Source organism: Narcine bancroftii, chromosome 1, assembly GCF_036971445.1.
Source record: "Narcine bancroftii isolate sNarBan1 chromosome 1, sNarBan1.hap1, whole genome shotgun sequence".
NCBI lineage: Eukaryota > Metazoa > Chordata > Chondrichthyes > Torpediniformes > Narcinidae > Narcine > Narcine bancroftii.
The window spans coordinates 323,132,581-323,146,039 of record NC_091469.1 but is presented as its reverse complement, the minus strand read 5'-3'; the positions used below and the strand labels follow the sequence as shown (position 1 = coordinate 323,146,039).

The window sequence follows — 13,459 nt, the reverse complement described above, 5'->3', positions numbered from 1 at the left end:
TGGAAAATTCCTCCCTGACTAACTGAAAGCAATCAAAAATCTCAAGAGATAATTGTAACTTGTTATATAAGACCTTCATTAATTACTTATCTTAATATACTTAATTATCCTGATTATTTATAATTAATTGATACTCCCTTCTCTGTTGCTCCAACTGGGCCTTGTCAATCCTGGCTCTGCGCTGCCCCTACTGCTGCTTCAACCAGACCTCACCAGGCTTGGACTCCCCGCCGCTACTTGCTGAGACTCCCACCTTGACTCCTCATCTATTCCGTTCCTCTCGCCTACTCTGTTCCTTGCCTCCACTGCCTTTTCTCCTATGGAGCTCTGGATGGCAGGCATTTAGAGGCATAGAGTTTTACAGCAGGCCCCACAGTCCAATTTGTCCATGCCAGCCAAGTTGTCCAGCTAAGCGAGTCTCATTTGCCTATTTTGCCCTGTATCTCTCTAAACCTTTCCTATCCGTGTAGCTTTCAGAATGCCCTTTTAACAAATATATGTTATTTTTTTTCACAAATATACATAGGAAAACAGAGAGAAAGCCTGTTTTACTTTATCTGCTTGCAAAACCACATGATCCTCTTAGAACAGCAACCTCCACTCCACAGTCTTTAGATCAGAGGAGTTCTTTCATCTGTTGCCTTTTTGTAAAATAATCCATTAGTGAAGTCTCTTTGGTACTCTCCAAAGCTCTTGCAAAAGCTGTTGAGCCAATATGTCTAGCATTAGCAGAGCTCCAGTATTTTAAATGATATCTGTTTTGAAGTGTTTGTATGCGACCTACACTAAAAAAAGCTGCCCCAATTTATCACCCAAAAACATATCTATATATAATTCAAACACCACATAATCTGTCACATATGCAGCAGCGAAACAGGCCATTTTGGACCACGAGTCCGTGCCGCCCAATTAACATCCACCCCTGGTACCTACTTGTAGGCCAAAAGCCTGTTACTGTGGTGCATGTCTATATTAAAAATTAAAAGGCTGCCACCCCTGCTCCATAGCCTGTGAAAAAGACTATAACCATTTTCCCTATTCATGTCCTTTATGATTTTGTATTCCTCCTTATTGTAGTAGATGTAGGAAAGCATTTTATTCATACAATAGGTCATTTTTTCCCTGAACATTTTGAAGCTTCAGTGAAGTGCTCCAAGTGCATGTGTACACTGTAAATTGCTCTATGTACCATACTTCTCTGCCTTGATCTTCTCTTCCTCGATCTTCTTTTTCATTAGGGAATGAGATATTGTCCTTCTTCAGAATGCACAGTAGTTGGCCTCATCAGCAACATCGATGAGGCGTCCTCCTGAAGCCCATGGTCATCTCCTTCATCTTGTCCACGTTGGGACTCAGGTCTTTACTCTCTCACTATTCCACCAGATTTTCCACCTCTTCTCTGTAGCGTGACTGATCATTCTGGTTGATGTAGCCAACTCCTGTTGCGTCATCTACAAACTTGGTGACACTGGTGGAGCTGGAGCTGGTGATGCATCCGGGGGTTTGCAGCATGAACAGGAGTGGGCTGAGCTGTGTGATGTGCCAGTGCTCAGCGTCAAAGTGCTCGATATTTGCTGTTGCCCCGGACAGACTGTGCTCTTTCTGTTTGGAAGTCCAGGATCCAATTGCAGAGAGGGGTGTTGAGTCCCAGCCAGGACAGCTTCTCCACCACCCTCTAGCCAATGACTGTATTAAATGCCGAGCTGAAGTCAATGAACAGCAGCCTGGCATATGAGGCGTTGTACTCCAGGTGGGTCATGGAGTGAAGGAGTTGGGATGTTATGGTAAAGTTGTATAAGACATTAGTGAGGCAAAATTTGGAGTATTGTGTGCAGTTTTGGTCACCTAATTACAGGATAGATATCAATAAGATAGAAAGAGTGCAGAGAATATTTACTAAGATGATGCCAGGACTTCAGGAATGGAGTTACAGGGAAAGATTAAATGGGTTAGGACTTTATTCCCTGGAGGGTAGAATAATGAGGAGAGATTTGATGGAGGTGTACAAAATTATGTGGGGTAGAATCAGAGTAAATGCAACTTGGATCCATTGAGAGTAAATGAGATACAAACCAGAGGTTGTGGGCTATGGGTGAAAGGGGAAAGGATTAGAGGGAATATGAAAGGGAACTTCTTCACACAGAGAGTGGTGGGAGTGTGAAATGTGCTGCCCGCTGAAGTGGTGAATGCGGGCTTAATTTTAACATTTAAAAAAAATGTTGACAGGTACATGGATGGGACGGCTATGGAGGGTTATGGACTAGATGCAAGTCAGTGGGTCAAGGTAGAAAAATGATTCACCAACTGTGATAGTACAGATTCTATCATTAATGTATATATGTACATATGTATATGTGTATATCTTTCATGGCTTGGTTCAGCATCATGCTGAAGAAGATTGAAAAGAGGGTTGGTGCGAGAACGCAGCCTTGCTTCACGCCATTGTCAATGGAGAAGGGTTCAGAGAGCTCATTGCTGTATCTGACCTGACCTTGTTGGTTTTCGTGCAGTTGGATAACCACGTTGAGGAACTTTGGGGGGCATCCGAGGCGCTCTAGTATTTGCCAAAGCCCTTTCCTGCTCACGGTGTCGAAGGCTTTGGTGAGGTCAAGAAAGGTGATGTAGAGTCCTTTGTTTTGTTCTCTGCACTTTTCTTGGAGCTGTCTGAGGGCAAAGACCATATCAGTAGTTCCTCTGTTTGCGCGAAAGCCGCACTGTGATTCTGGGAGAACATTCTCGGCGACACTAGGTATTATTCTATTTAGGAGAATCCTAGCGAAGATTTTGCCTGCAATGGAGAGCAGCGTGATTCCCCTGTAGTTTGAGCAGTCTGATTTCTCGCTTTTGTTTTTGTACAGGGTGATGATGATGGCATCACGAAGGTCCTGAGGCAGTTTTCCTTGGTCCCAACAAAGCTTGAAAAACTCATGCAGTTTGGCATGCAGAGTTTTGCTGCCAGCCTTCCAGACCTCTGGGGGGATTCCATCCATACCTGCTGCTTTGCCACTTTTCAGTTGTTCAATTGCCTTATATGTCTCTTCCCGGTGAGGACCTCATCCAGCTCTAGCCTTAGGGGCTGTTGAGGGAGCTGGAGCAGGGCGGAATCTTGGACTGAGCGGTTGGCACTGAAAAGAGATTGGAAGTGTTCTGACCATCGGTTGAGGATGGAGATCTTGTCGCTGAGGAGGACTTTGCCGTCTGAGCTGCGCAGCGGGCTTTGGACTTGGGGTGAGGGGCCATACACAGTCTTTAGAGCCTCAACAATGAAGATGCAGTTTACATCCGGTACCGCACGGATGGCAGTCTCTTCAATCTGAGGCGCCTGCAAGCTCACACCAAGACACAAGAGCAAATTGTCCGTGAACTACTCTTCGCAGACGATGCCACTTTAGTTGCCCATTCAGAGCCAGCACTTCAGCGCTTGACGTCCTGTTTTGCGGAAACTGCCAAAATGTTTGGCCTGGAAGTCAGCCTGAAGAAAACTGAGGTCCACCATCAGCCAGCTCCCCACCATGATGACCAGCCCCCCCCACATCTCCATCGGGCACACAAAACTCAAAATGGTCAACCAGTTTACCTATCTCGGCTGCACCATTTCATCAGATGCAAGGATCGACAATGAGATAGACAACAGACTCGCCAAGGCAAATAGCGCCTTTGGAAGACTACACAAAAGAGTCTGGAAAAACAACCAACTGAAAAACCTCACAAAGATAAGCGTATACAGAGCCGTTGTCATACCCACACTCCTTTTCGGCTCCGAATCATGGGTCCTCTACCGGCATCACCTACGGCTCCTAGAACGCTTCCACCAGCGTTGTCTCCACTCCATCCTCAACATTCATTGGAGCGACTTCATCCCTAACATCAAAGTACTCGAGATGGCATAGGCCGACAGCATCGAATCCACGCTGTTGAAGATCCAACTGCTCTGGGTAGGTCACATCTCCAGAATGGAGGACCATTGCCTTCCCAAGATCGTGTTATATGGCGAGCTCTCCACTGGCCATCGTGTCAGAGGTGCACCAAAGAAGAGGTACAAGGACTGCCTAAAGAAATCTCTTGGTGCCTGCCACATTGACCACCGCCAGTGGGCTGATATCGCCTCAAACCGTGCATCTTGGCACCTCACCGTTTGGCGGGCAGCAACCTCTTTTGAAGAAGACCGCAGAGCCCACCTCACTGACAAAAGACAAAGGAGGAAAAACCCAACACCCAACCCCAACAAACCAATTTTCCCTTGCAACCACTGCAACCCTGTCTGCCTGTCCTGCATTGGACTTGTCAGCCACAAACGAGCCTGCAGCTGACGTGGACATTACCCCTCCATAAATCTTCGTCCACGAAGCCAAGCCAAAGAAGACATATGTACAGATGGTCGTTTAGGATGACTGTAATTGGCTGAGAGTGTAGCCACACCTACTGGCAGGTCTTAAAGGATTGCTCCTAGGCAGACCAGGTCATTCTGGACTGGTCGACCTACTTGTGATATGCTCCAGTCTTTTAGTTAATAAAAGCCTTGGTTTGGAGCAACAAGTCTTTGGCTCTTTCGATGCGCACTACAGGCACATGGTAGAAGGGCCTGTTTTCTGTGCTATTTACAGGTGTAACATGCTGCTGTGATCTTGAGGCAACACAGTCCTGTTGGCATTCTTCTTTCCCTGAGTCAAAGATCTCTGGAACTTCCTGAAACCTGGTCTCCTTGTCCACCGTTCCACTACCCTGAAGTGGCTAGGGCTGATCTTGCAAACCTCATCCAGTTCCTCATACAGAACGAGGGGACTCTTGGTAAGGTGTTTATGCCAAAGGATTCATTATCTCCTGGTGATTCCCAGTAAATATCCATTAATGGGGAATGAATCCTTAAGGCAGGGTGACGATCATCTGAGCTTCCTTAACCTCTCCGATGCTCTGCTTCTTCCAGTCAACTAACTTAAAGATGGTAGAAATCCTTTGGTGAATCATTTACTGTAAAATTTACAGCCTATGGCCTGCTCATCAAACTGTAATACCTATTGTTTAAGTTTATTGTCATCTAATTGTACAAATATGTATTGATGAAGCTGTGTATCTCCAGACCATAGAACACACACAGATACACAGTACACCCTTAGCGAGTAAGCACAAAACTCAAAAGACTATACAACAGGCTTTATTCAGGCAAACGTCTGAACACCAGTCAATGCTTCGGTGGCTCCCACGTGACTGGCTCAGGAGGGACCGGTTCAGGTCTATATTTGGGTCAGTTGATTGACAGGTGGTCTTCCTGCAGGTACAGAAATCGCCCCATGCAGTAGGCTGGTGGTCGTATCACCACAGTGTGTGTTTGTTTTATATATATATCCCCCTGTAGTTATTGTTGATTAAAAGAAGGGAGACCCCTGTGATGTGATTAGTTCAGTTAAATATCTGATTTGTGGTCAGCTATAGAATGTTTAGATATGGATTCAGGTAATTAGGGTCTTTTGTTGAAGAAACCCATTGCTTGGCATTGATTTCAAAGAAATTGTGCTTTTGGTGAAACTCTAAGAGCTGTTCTGTAGATGGTCGAGCAACAATCTGCCAGAATTGCTATAGATTGCTAAGGAGTGAAACTAAATAGATTTTCCCTCTCTTGCTTGCTGCCCTAGGCTCAGTCTAAAAGCCATATCATTCAGGGGATCAGTGGTTCACACCTACAGGTCCTGTAAATTATTAATGTCTCCTTCACTTGCCAAACAGCATTTGTTAGTTTACCTTTCAGCACTCTTACAGCTCAGACTCCATGAAATTAGACTGCGAATGTTTTCATCCCGATCAATCTGTTTATGAGACTTCAATTATTTGACCTTTGAAAATGTGGTGGCATTGTGTTTGAGGCAGGAAGAGTGTTGGGACAAGGATAATATTGCAAATCATGCACCAGGAAAGGCACAAATGACTTTCAGTGGTTTTACATAGGAGAAAATTTTGTAATTTGCAAACAGGATGCCAGAATCAGAATCATTTGTTATGAACAAGTCACAAAATTTGTTGTTTTGCAGTAGCATCACGGTGCAAATATTCATATAAATCTCGATGCCAAAAAATATAAAATTAGTGCATAAAAAGTCAAAGTCAGGCAGCATCTTTGGTTCATGATTATTCAGGAATCTGATGGCAGCGGGGAAGAAGCTGTCCTTGTGCCGCTGAATGCTCGTCTTTAGGCTCCTGTACCCTTTTCCCCCGATGGTAACAGAGTGAAGGGGGCATGGCCTGGGTGGTGGGGGTCCTTGAGGATAGAAGCTGCATTCTTAAGACACTTCCTCTTGTAGATGTCCTCGATGGAAGTGAAGTCTGGTGCCCATAATGTCACAGGCCAAGTAAACAACCCTCTGGAGTTTTTTTTCATCCTGAGCATTGGCACCTTTGTACAAGTCAGTGATGCAACCAGTCAGAATATGCTACATGGTACACCTGTCTAAGTTTTCGAGAGTCTTCGGTGACGTATCGAATCTCCTCATACACCTCACAAAGTATAGCAGTTGGTGAGCCTTCTTTGTGATTGCATCAACATAGAGGCTCCAGGACAGATCCTAGGAGATGTTTACACCCTCGAATTTGAAGTACTTGATCCTCTCCACTACTGAGCATTCGATAAGGACTGGTTTGTCTTCTCCTGATTTCCTCCTGAAGTCTATCATCATCTCCTTGGTGTTGCTAACATTGAGTACAAGGTTGTTGGTGCAACAACACTCAATGAGCTGATCTACCTCCCTCCTGTACGCTTCCTCATTGCCGTTTGTGATTCTGTCGACAACCTTGGTGTCATTGACAAATTTGTGGATAGCATTGGCCACACAATCATAGGTGTAGAGTGTAGGGTGTAGAGTGAGTAGAGCAGTGGGCTAAGCACACATCCTTGAGGTGTGCCTGTGTCGATAGTCAGTGAGGAGACATTGCTTCCAATTCATACTGTCTGTGTTGTTTCAATGAAGAAGTCAAGGATCCAGTTGCAGAGAGGGTTGCAGAATCCCAGGGTTTGGAGCTTCTTGACCAGCACTGGTGTTGTCATTGACCAATAAATGTGAGGTTTGGAATGGGTTATGCTAAGAATTCAGGCAGAGGAATGTGGGGTGTGAATTCCCTCAGCATCTTCAAACAAAGACATGCTGAAGAAAGACTTGTTCACAAAAATTGGATTTTTCTGCAAGTTTGAATCATGTAAGTTATTTTTAAAATATTTCATTTCCAATATAATTGTTCTATCCTACCATGACCACTGACCACTTGTTTGCCCTGGCATGCAACCTTTAAATATTCCCTGAGAAACCTTGTTATTTGTCGGTGACATGATTAGTGCAGCGGTTCAAATTGGCGCCATCTGTAAAGAGTTTGTACATTATCCGTGTGTCTGTCTGGTGCTTCAGTTTCCTTCATATTCCAACAATATATGGGGTTAAAGGCTAATTGGTCACATGAGTGGATTTGGGTGACACCAGCTCGTGGGCTACAAGGGCCTGTTACTGTGCTGTATCTCTAAATTAAGTTTAAATTAAAATGGCAGAAGGGTGTCTACATGTGAATTGGATCTCTCTTTTCAACCATTAGAAAGTGTGGATGAATTTCAACAGAAATTCATTGGATTTAAAGCTGTTGTTGGTCTACTGTTGCTGAGAAAGATCCTATTTATGAGCTAGTTTTTCTTTTTATTTAATCTTGGCATGTTTTCCATTCACTGTTTCTATTCAGAGCAGTAAAGCGGTTAGTGCAACACTATTACAGCACTAGTGACCTCTGCTCAAATCCAGTGCTGTCTGTTAAGAGTGTACATTCTCCTCTTGACCATGTGGGTTTCCTCCAGGTGCTGTGGTTTCCTCCCATGTTCCAAAGACATGCAGGGTTAGTAGGTAAATTGGACACATGGATGTATTTAGGCAATGTGTGTTATATAGTCGGGATAATATGAACTATTTTGTAACCACGTAAGAATACACCCTTCTCACTCTAGTAACTGTAGTGCACCTCTGTATATGTATAAGAGTGTGTGTGAACAGTTTCCTGAGATGGTGGAAGGCATCAGTAAGTAAAGTCTTTTCTGTTACTGAAATCTTGCATCTCTAAGTTATTTAAGAGGTCTCCCAAGTAACTCAAGAGACATAACAGTGTGGAGTTGAGAGCCAGAAGGGCCTGTTACCGTACTGTATATCTACAATAATAAAAAAATTTCTTTGATTATGCAGGCTTAAAAGTATAATTACCAGTGATTATCAAGTGTAGAAACTCGGCTATTTTATGATACCTGTGAAATATTTATCAGGCCCTTTTGAATTTGGATGCAACACAACTAAAAAACAATGAAAAACTGTGTTAATGGTCAGAATTATAAATAACTAATTCATTATTGTAAACAGTAATCATACAAGTGACCGCAGCTAACAGTACAACTACTTGTCTGTAGCAGTGAACCTGCAAGTGAACAACAATGATAATTATGACCTGCTGAAGAACTGCAAATATATCTCATCTGGAACTACTATAGAATTACAAATAACTATAGCTCTGCAAAATATTTATATGAACAAGTATGTAACTATAAATTACAGTATTTTCTCACAGTATTATTGTAAGTAACTATAATTTGTGGATTATCTTTGAGTTTAGCAACACAAAAACAAGCACAGTACATTTTTGTTTTAAGTTCCTGTTGTGTTTGAAAGAGTATCAGATTCAGTGGGTTCACAGGGAGACAAGTCTGGACACAAGTGTTACAATCACAGGTAACTTTAATGAACACACAGGAGAGAATGTCAAAAGATACTCAATTACTATGTTACTAAACAGCTATATAGACATTCACATCGGACCCAGATTGGACTCTGATACCAGTGGCTTTCTATACACTACACACTCACACACGTGTACACACTCTACAGACAGGGTCTTTCACACACACACACACACACACACACACACACACACACACACACACACACACACACACACACACACACACACACACACACACACCCAGCTCCCTGTACCAATGGGGGTGCAGCTCTCTGCAAGCACTGATCTATCACTGTTCTACGGCTCAGCTTCAGTGTAGTGTACACCTTAACCACGACACTTCCAGCAATGTTCACAGTTGGGGCTTAGACCACAAGGCAGAGAAAGAATGTGCTATGTGTTGATGCTATATAACAGTTCGAATCTGGGTGCCTAGCCAATAATGTGCCTAGCCAATAATTTAAACAAGCCAACAGCAATGTGTGTACTAATGGGTGGCCAGAGTCCAACCTTGATTGACAGGTGATGTGACTTCCGCATAAGTTTAAGACAGGGAGGACACGTGACCACCCACAATACACATATTCCAATCAGCCAGGAAGGCCACGTGTCCCTCCACAATCCACAGGTAACAGTTCCAATGAGAAATGAAGTGTCTTGTTGTAATTCTAGCATCTTACCCAGGTTGGTACTGTTGTCTTTCCAATTTGTAGCTCTATTTGTAGCTCTGCGTTTCAGTTTATGCTCTGGAGAAATTATTTTAAATTCTAAATTACTTTACTATGGTACACATAAAGTTTTCTACCAATGTTGTCTCATTTGTTACTAAAACTGTATCAAGTGATTTCAGCCCATTGGAGTCACTTTTATGTCTGAAAAAGTAAATCATTATTATCATTATTCCAGTTATGAAGACCTTGTAAAACAGAAGTTTATTCCCAATCTTTGCATGTTCCTGGAAAAAGAGGGAACTCATCAGAACAATAGATGTTAAAATTAAGTGATCTTGGGTGATATGAATTGGTTTATTACATGGAACTATAATCAGCATTGCTTTCCCACTGGCAGCGCTGCTGGAGTTTCTGCTGATGTAGACTCAGGGAGAGTGGGGAGACACAGCCCTCCTCTACAGGGTTCTACCACCAGTCCTACTACTGACGACTCCATACAGCTTTTAAACTGCCAGTTAAAGGAGTTGACAGTGTTGTATTTAAAATCTTGAGATCATAGGGTCTGGGCCCAAGATGGCTATGCCTTTTCTGACAGTGGCCTCGACGGTTACAGACTCTTGTAAGTAGAGGACTGGTGCAGGGCACCAGTAATGAGGAGAACACCCCTGTTGAGAAGGAGAAGCAGAAGAGGTGAAGTTAAGGATGATGACCACTGCGGCGGACCAGTGAGGGAGGGGGCTCTGCGGCTGAAGAACACAAGAGGCGGTGGGCTATTGGGCAACTTGAGGCAAGGACCCCACGCAGGCGGTTGGCGGCTTGCAGTCAGAGGTTGCATCAGGCTGTGGACTGCTGGAGTCTGGCTGAAGGGGTACCAGCTTTCGGAACCAAGGTGTGAGAAGGGAAGTGGTTCCTGTGGGGCCTTGGGCCCTGAAGGCTTCCTGATCATGCCAGGAGTTTGGATTTCATTGCTGATGTTTTGGGCTGCAGAAGACCACGGGGGAACTAGAGGCAAATCCACGGACTCTCAAGACACTGAAGGGAGTCTCTTTTGCTTCTCTTTCTCTCATACTCTAAGGGCACGGCCGATTTCTGCTGTTGGCAAATCTTTGTCTGCCTTATGGCAGACTAAATACAATTTTGTGTAATATTACATCTGTTTTATTACATGAAAATAAAAATAATCTTGAATCTTGTATTACTTTATTAGGCACATTATGAAGTGAATATCATGGCAATTGTATGAGTCTCAATTACTGGTAACTAATGAACAATGAAATATCAGAATTTTTTTCACTCTTATGAATTAGAAATTGATGCCTTTTGGCATCTATTTTATCAATATTCCCTACATAAAATGGAAACGTAACAGTGAACACATAGACAGCAGACACTTTTGGAACCTACATAGCAGTCTGAAGTCAATCACATTATGAAATGTATGAAATGACCATCAGAGAAGGAAGATGACCTGAAAATTGGAAAAGCAGAGTTTACAAAAAAGGCCCCCTGAATATATTAAACATTGAGTGGAGAGTGCAAAAAGGAAACAAAGGTCAAGTTGACAAAGCAGTCAGAAGTTACAAAGCAAACATGATGATGGATGACAAAACTGGGAAGGCACTAGCCTTGATCATGGGTCAAATGACTGACATAGACAACAGATGAAGCAGTTCCAAATTGTGGAGGTGATGTGGCATGTGTTCCACCCAAGCAGAAATGGTCATGCACCAATTTACTTCATAATCATTTGGTGGCACCACTAAATATGTAGCATTATATATGGAAAAGATTCTCTTCTCGGTTCTGCTATTTACAAATATTTTTTTCAAACTTTTTTTCCATATTTGTCAAAAGCATTATTTCCTTATTCATGCTTTCCTGCAGAAAAACATATTCACCGATGTTTACCTCAAGGCATGCCAGAACACAATTTTTAGACCATTTTATCAATTAATTTTTAATGTTGTTTTTAACCAGTTACCTTGAATAAACCACACATTTGAGGATAGAAAGGGAGCAGAACAAGTCCCGGCAAAGAAGTGGCAGAGGGGAATAGGATCATAGCTTTGGGTCAACTTGCTGGAACCATCTGATTTTACCTAATTTAGTTTGGAACAACAGTTTTGAGTGGGCCTCTTCTCCTTTTGTGCAGCAATATTGCTGACCATTCTAAGAATTCTCATTCAGGAAACCCTTCTTTGGAAGCCATGCTTCTTGAAAGGTAGGCTGTTGACTCCACCTAGAGGAGAAATGGTCTAGCATTATTTTATTCCATAAATTTTGTACTTGTGCTCAAAATTTTAAAAAATAAATTTGCTAAGACAGCCATTCTCAGTGGGGGGGTCATACAGCACCCCACCCCTGAGAGCCAGATTACATTTAAGGGGGAGGGGCACGGACTGAAATCACAATTTGTTTTTATTTAGTTGCTAACAGAGAAGTATGGAAGAACGGCGGGAGGAAACCAGAGCCCAGGGGAAAACCCACGCAGACACAGGGAGAACGTACAAACTCCTTGCAGTCGGCGCGGGATTTGAACCCCGGTGTAAAGGCATGGCACTAACTGCTACATCAACCGTGCTGCCCTTGACTTGATTGCTTCAAAGGGAAGTGGGGGGGCGGGGGGTTCATAAAGTATGAGCAATGTCCTCAGGGGGCCATACACAAAAAAACAGGTGGAGAATAGCTGGTGGAAGGCATCAAGGTGCAGTAAACTGGAATTCTCAGTCTATGGTAGATGAGACGACCGGCTCCTCCTCTTGGCTCCGCCCCCATAGGTCCCAATATAAACCCTGTTCTCCTGTCTTACCTCCAATTTACCTGAAGACCATTGTAGATACCGACTGTTAATTGTAAGCTAATAAAAGCACGTTTGTGCTCCACACAAGTTTCTGAGTACCATCAATCACATTACAATTTTATTTGTTTACTTTTAGAAACAGGATGGAAGCCCTATTGAAGCCAGGCATGCTCCAGGTCGGCCCTCTGTCTCCAGAAGCCCCGGAAGATTTTGCCTACTGGGTGAAGTGCTTCCAATCCTACCTAATGGCCACCCAAGAAGTCTTCCACTCTGGCAGCCTCCGGAGATCGGCCCTCCTCTCCCGAGCTAGTCCCAAGGGATGCGCAGTCATCAGGGCCAGTACGACGTATGAGATGGCCGTCAATGGCCTGAAGGCCCACTACATGAGGCTTCCAAATGACGTGCTGGCGAGACACCAACTCTCACAACGTCAGCAATGACCCGGTGAATTGCTGAACGACTATGCTCTGGAACTATGGACACTGACGAGAAAGTGTCACTACGAGTAGTCTCAGTCTGGGTGAGAGAAGAAGAGAAAATCTGGGATACACACGTGGCAGGAGTGAGATTGAGGTACATGAGGCAGCAACTGCTAGAGATGGGGAGGAATGACCTTGCCAGTACCCTTGATCTGGCAAAATCTCTTGAACAGGCCTAACTGGGAGCGGACAACCTCTCTAATAAAAGCGGCACCTTCTCGGAGGTGAGCGCGGTTGTCCCTGGAACTGACTATCGCGGCCTCACATAACTAGGGATGCTACTTATTTCAACAGGCCAAACACACCCCCTCCAGATGCCCTGTGAAGGATTCCATGTGTTCAGGATGCGTTAAGAGGGGACACTGGGCGAAAGTCTATCGGGCCAAGGGGTACCGCTGGAAGGCAACCATATGCGCGATCCCAAAACCATCATAAACCCCAAGCTCAAGCCCAGAAGTGGGGATCCCTGCCTCTTCATGCTGCTCACCACCGCCATCTTGCTGCACCTCATGGCGGGAACCACTACTGGAAGTGAAGCATCGAGGAAATCCGGAAGTGAAGGAATGGCGGGAACGGTGGTCATCTTGACTCTCCTCGTGGTCGACACCATCTTCCCAGCCCTTGGATCAAGACATTGTTGACAGGGAGAGCAATAAAGCCTCCGGAGCATTGGCATCAGACATCCTCGACCAGGCAAAACCCCACCAGCTGAACAACTCAGCAATGGAGGTAAGGGTAAACAGTCATCTGTTGGATTGCTT

The 13,459-nt window shown here is 44.1% G+C and overlaps 1 long non-coding RNA gene across 1 annotated transcript in view; it reads right to left on the bottom strand.

Annotated features, from left to right (window-relative positions):
• Positions 1-9,471, bottom strand: part of LOC138751992 (uncharacterized) — a 53,504-nt gene extending 44,033 nt beyond the window's left edge. The window contains exon 1 of the long non-coding RNA XR_011350306.1: positions 9,429-9,471. This is a non-coding gene — a long non-coding RNA (uncharacterized lncRNA). The remainder of the gene's footprint in view (positions 1-9,428) is intronic.
• Positions 9,472-13,459: the final 3,988 nt, after the last annotated feature.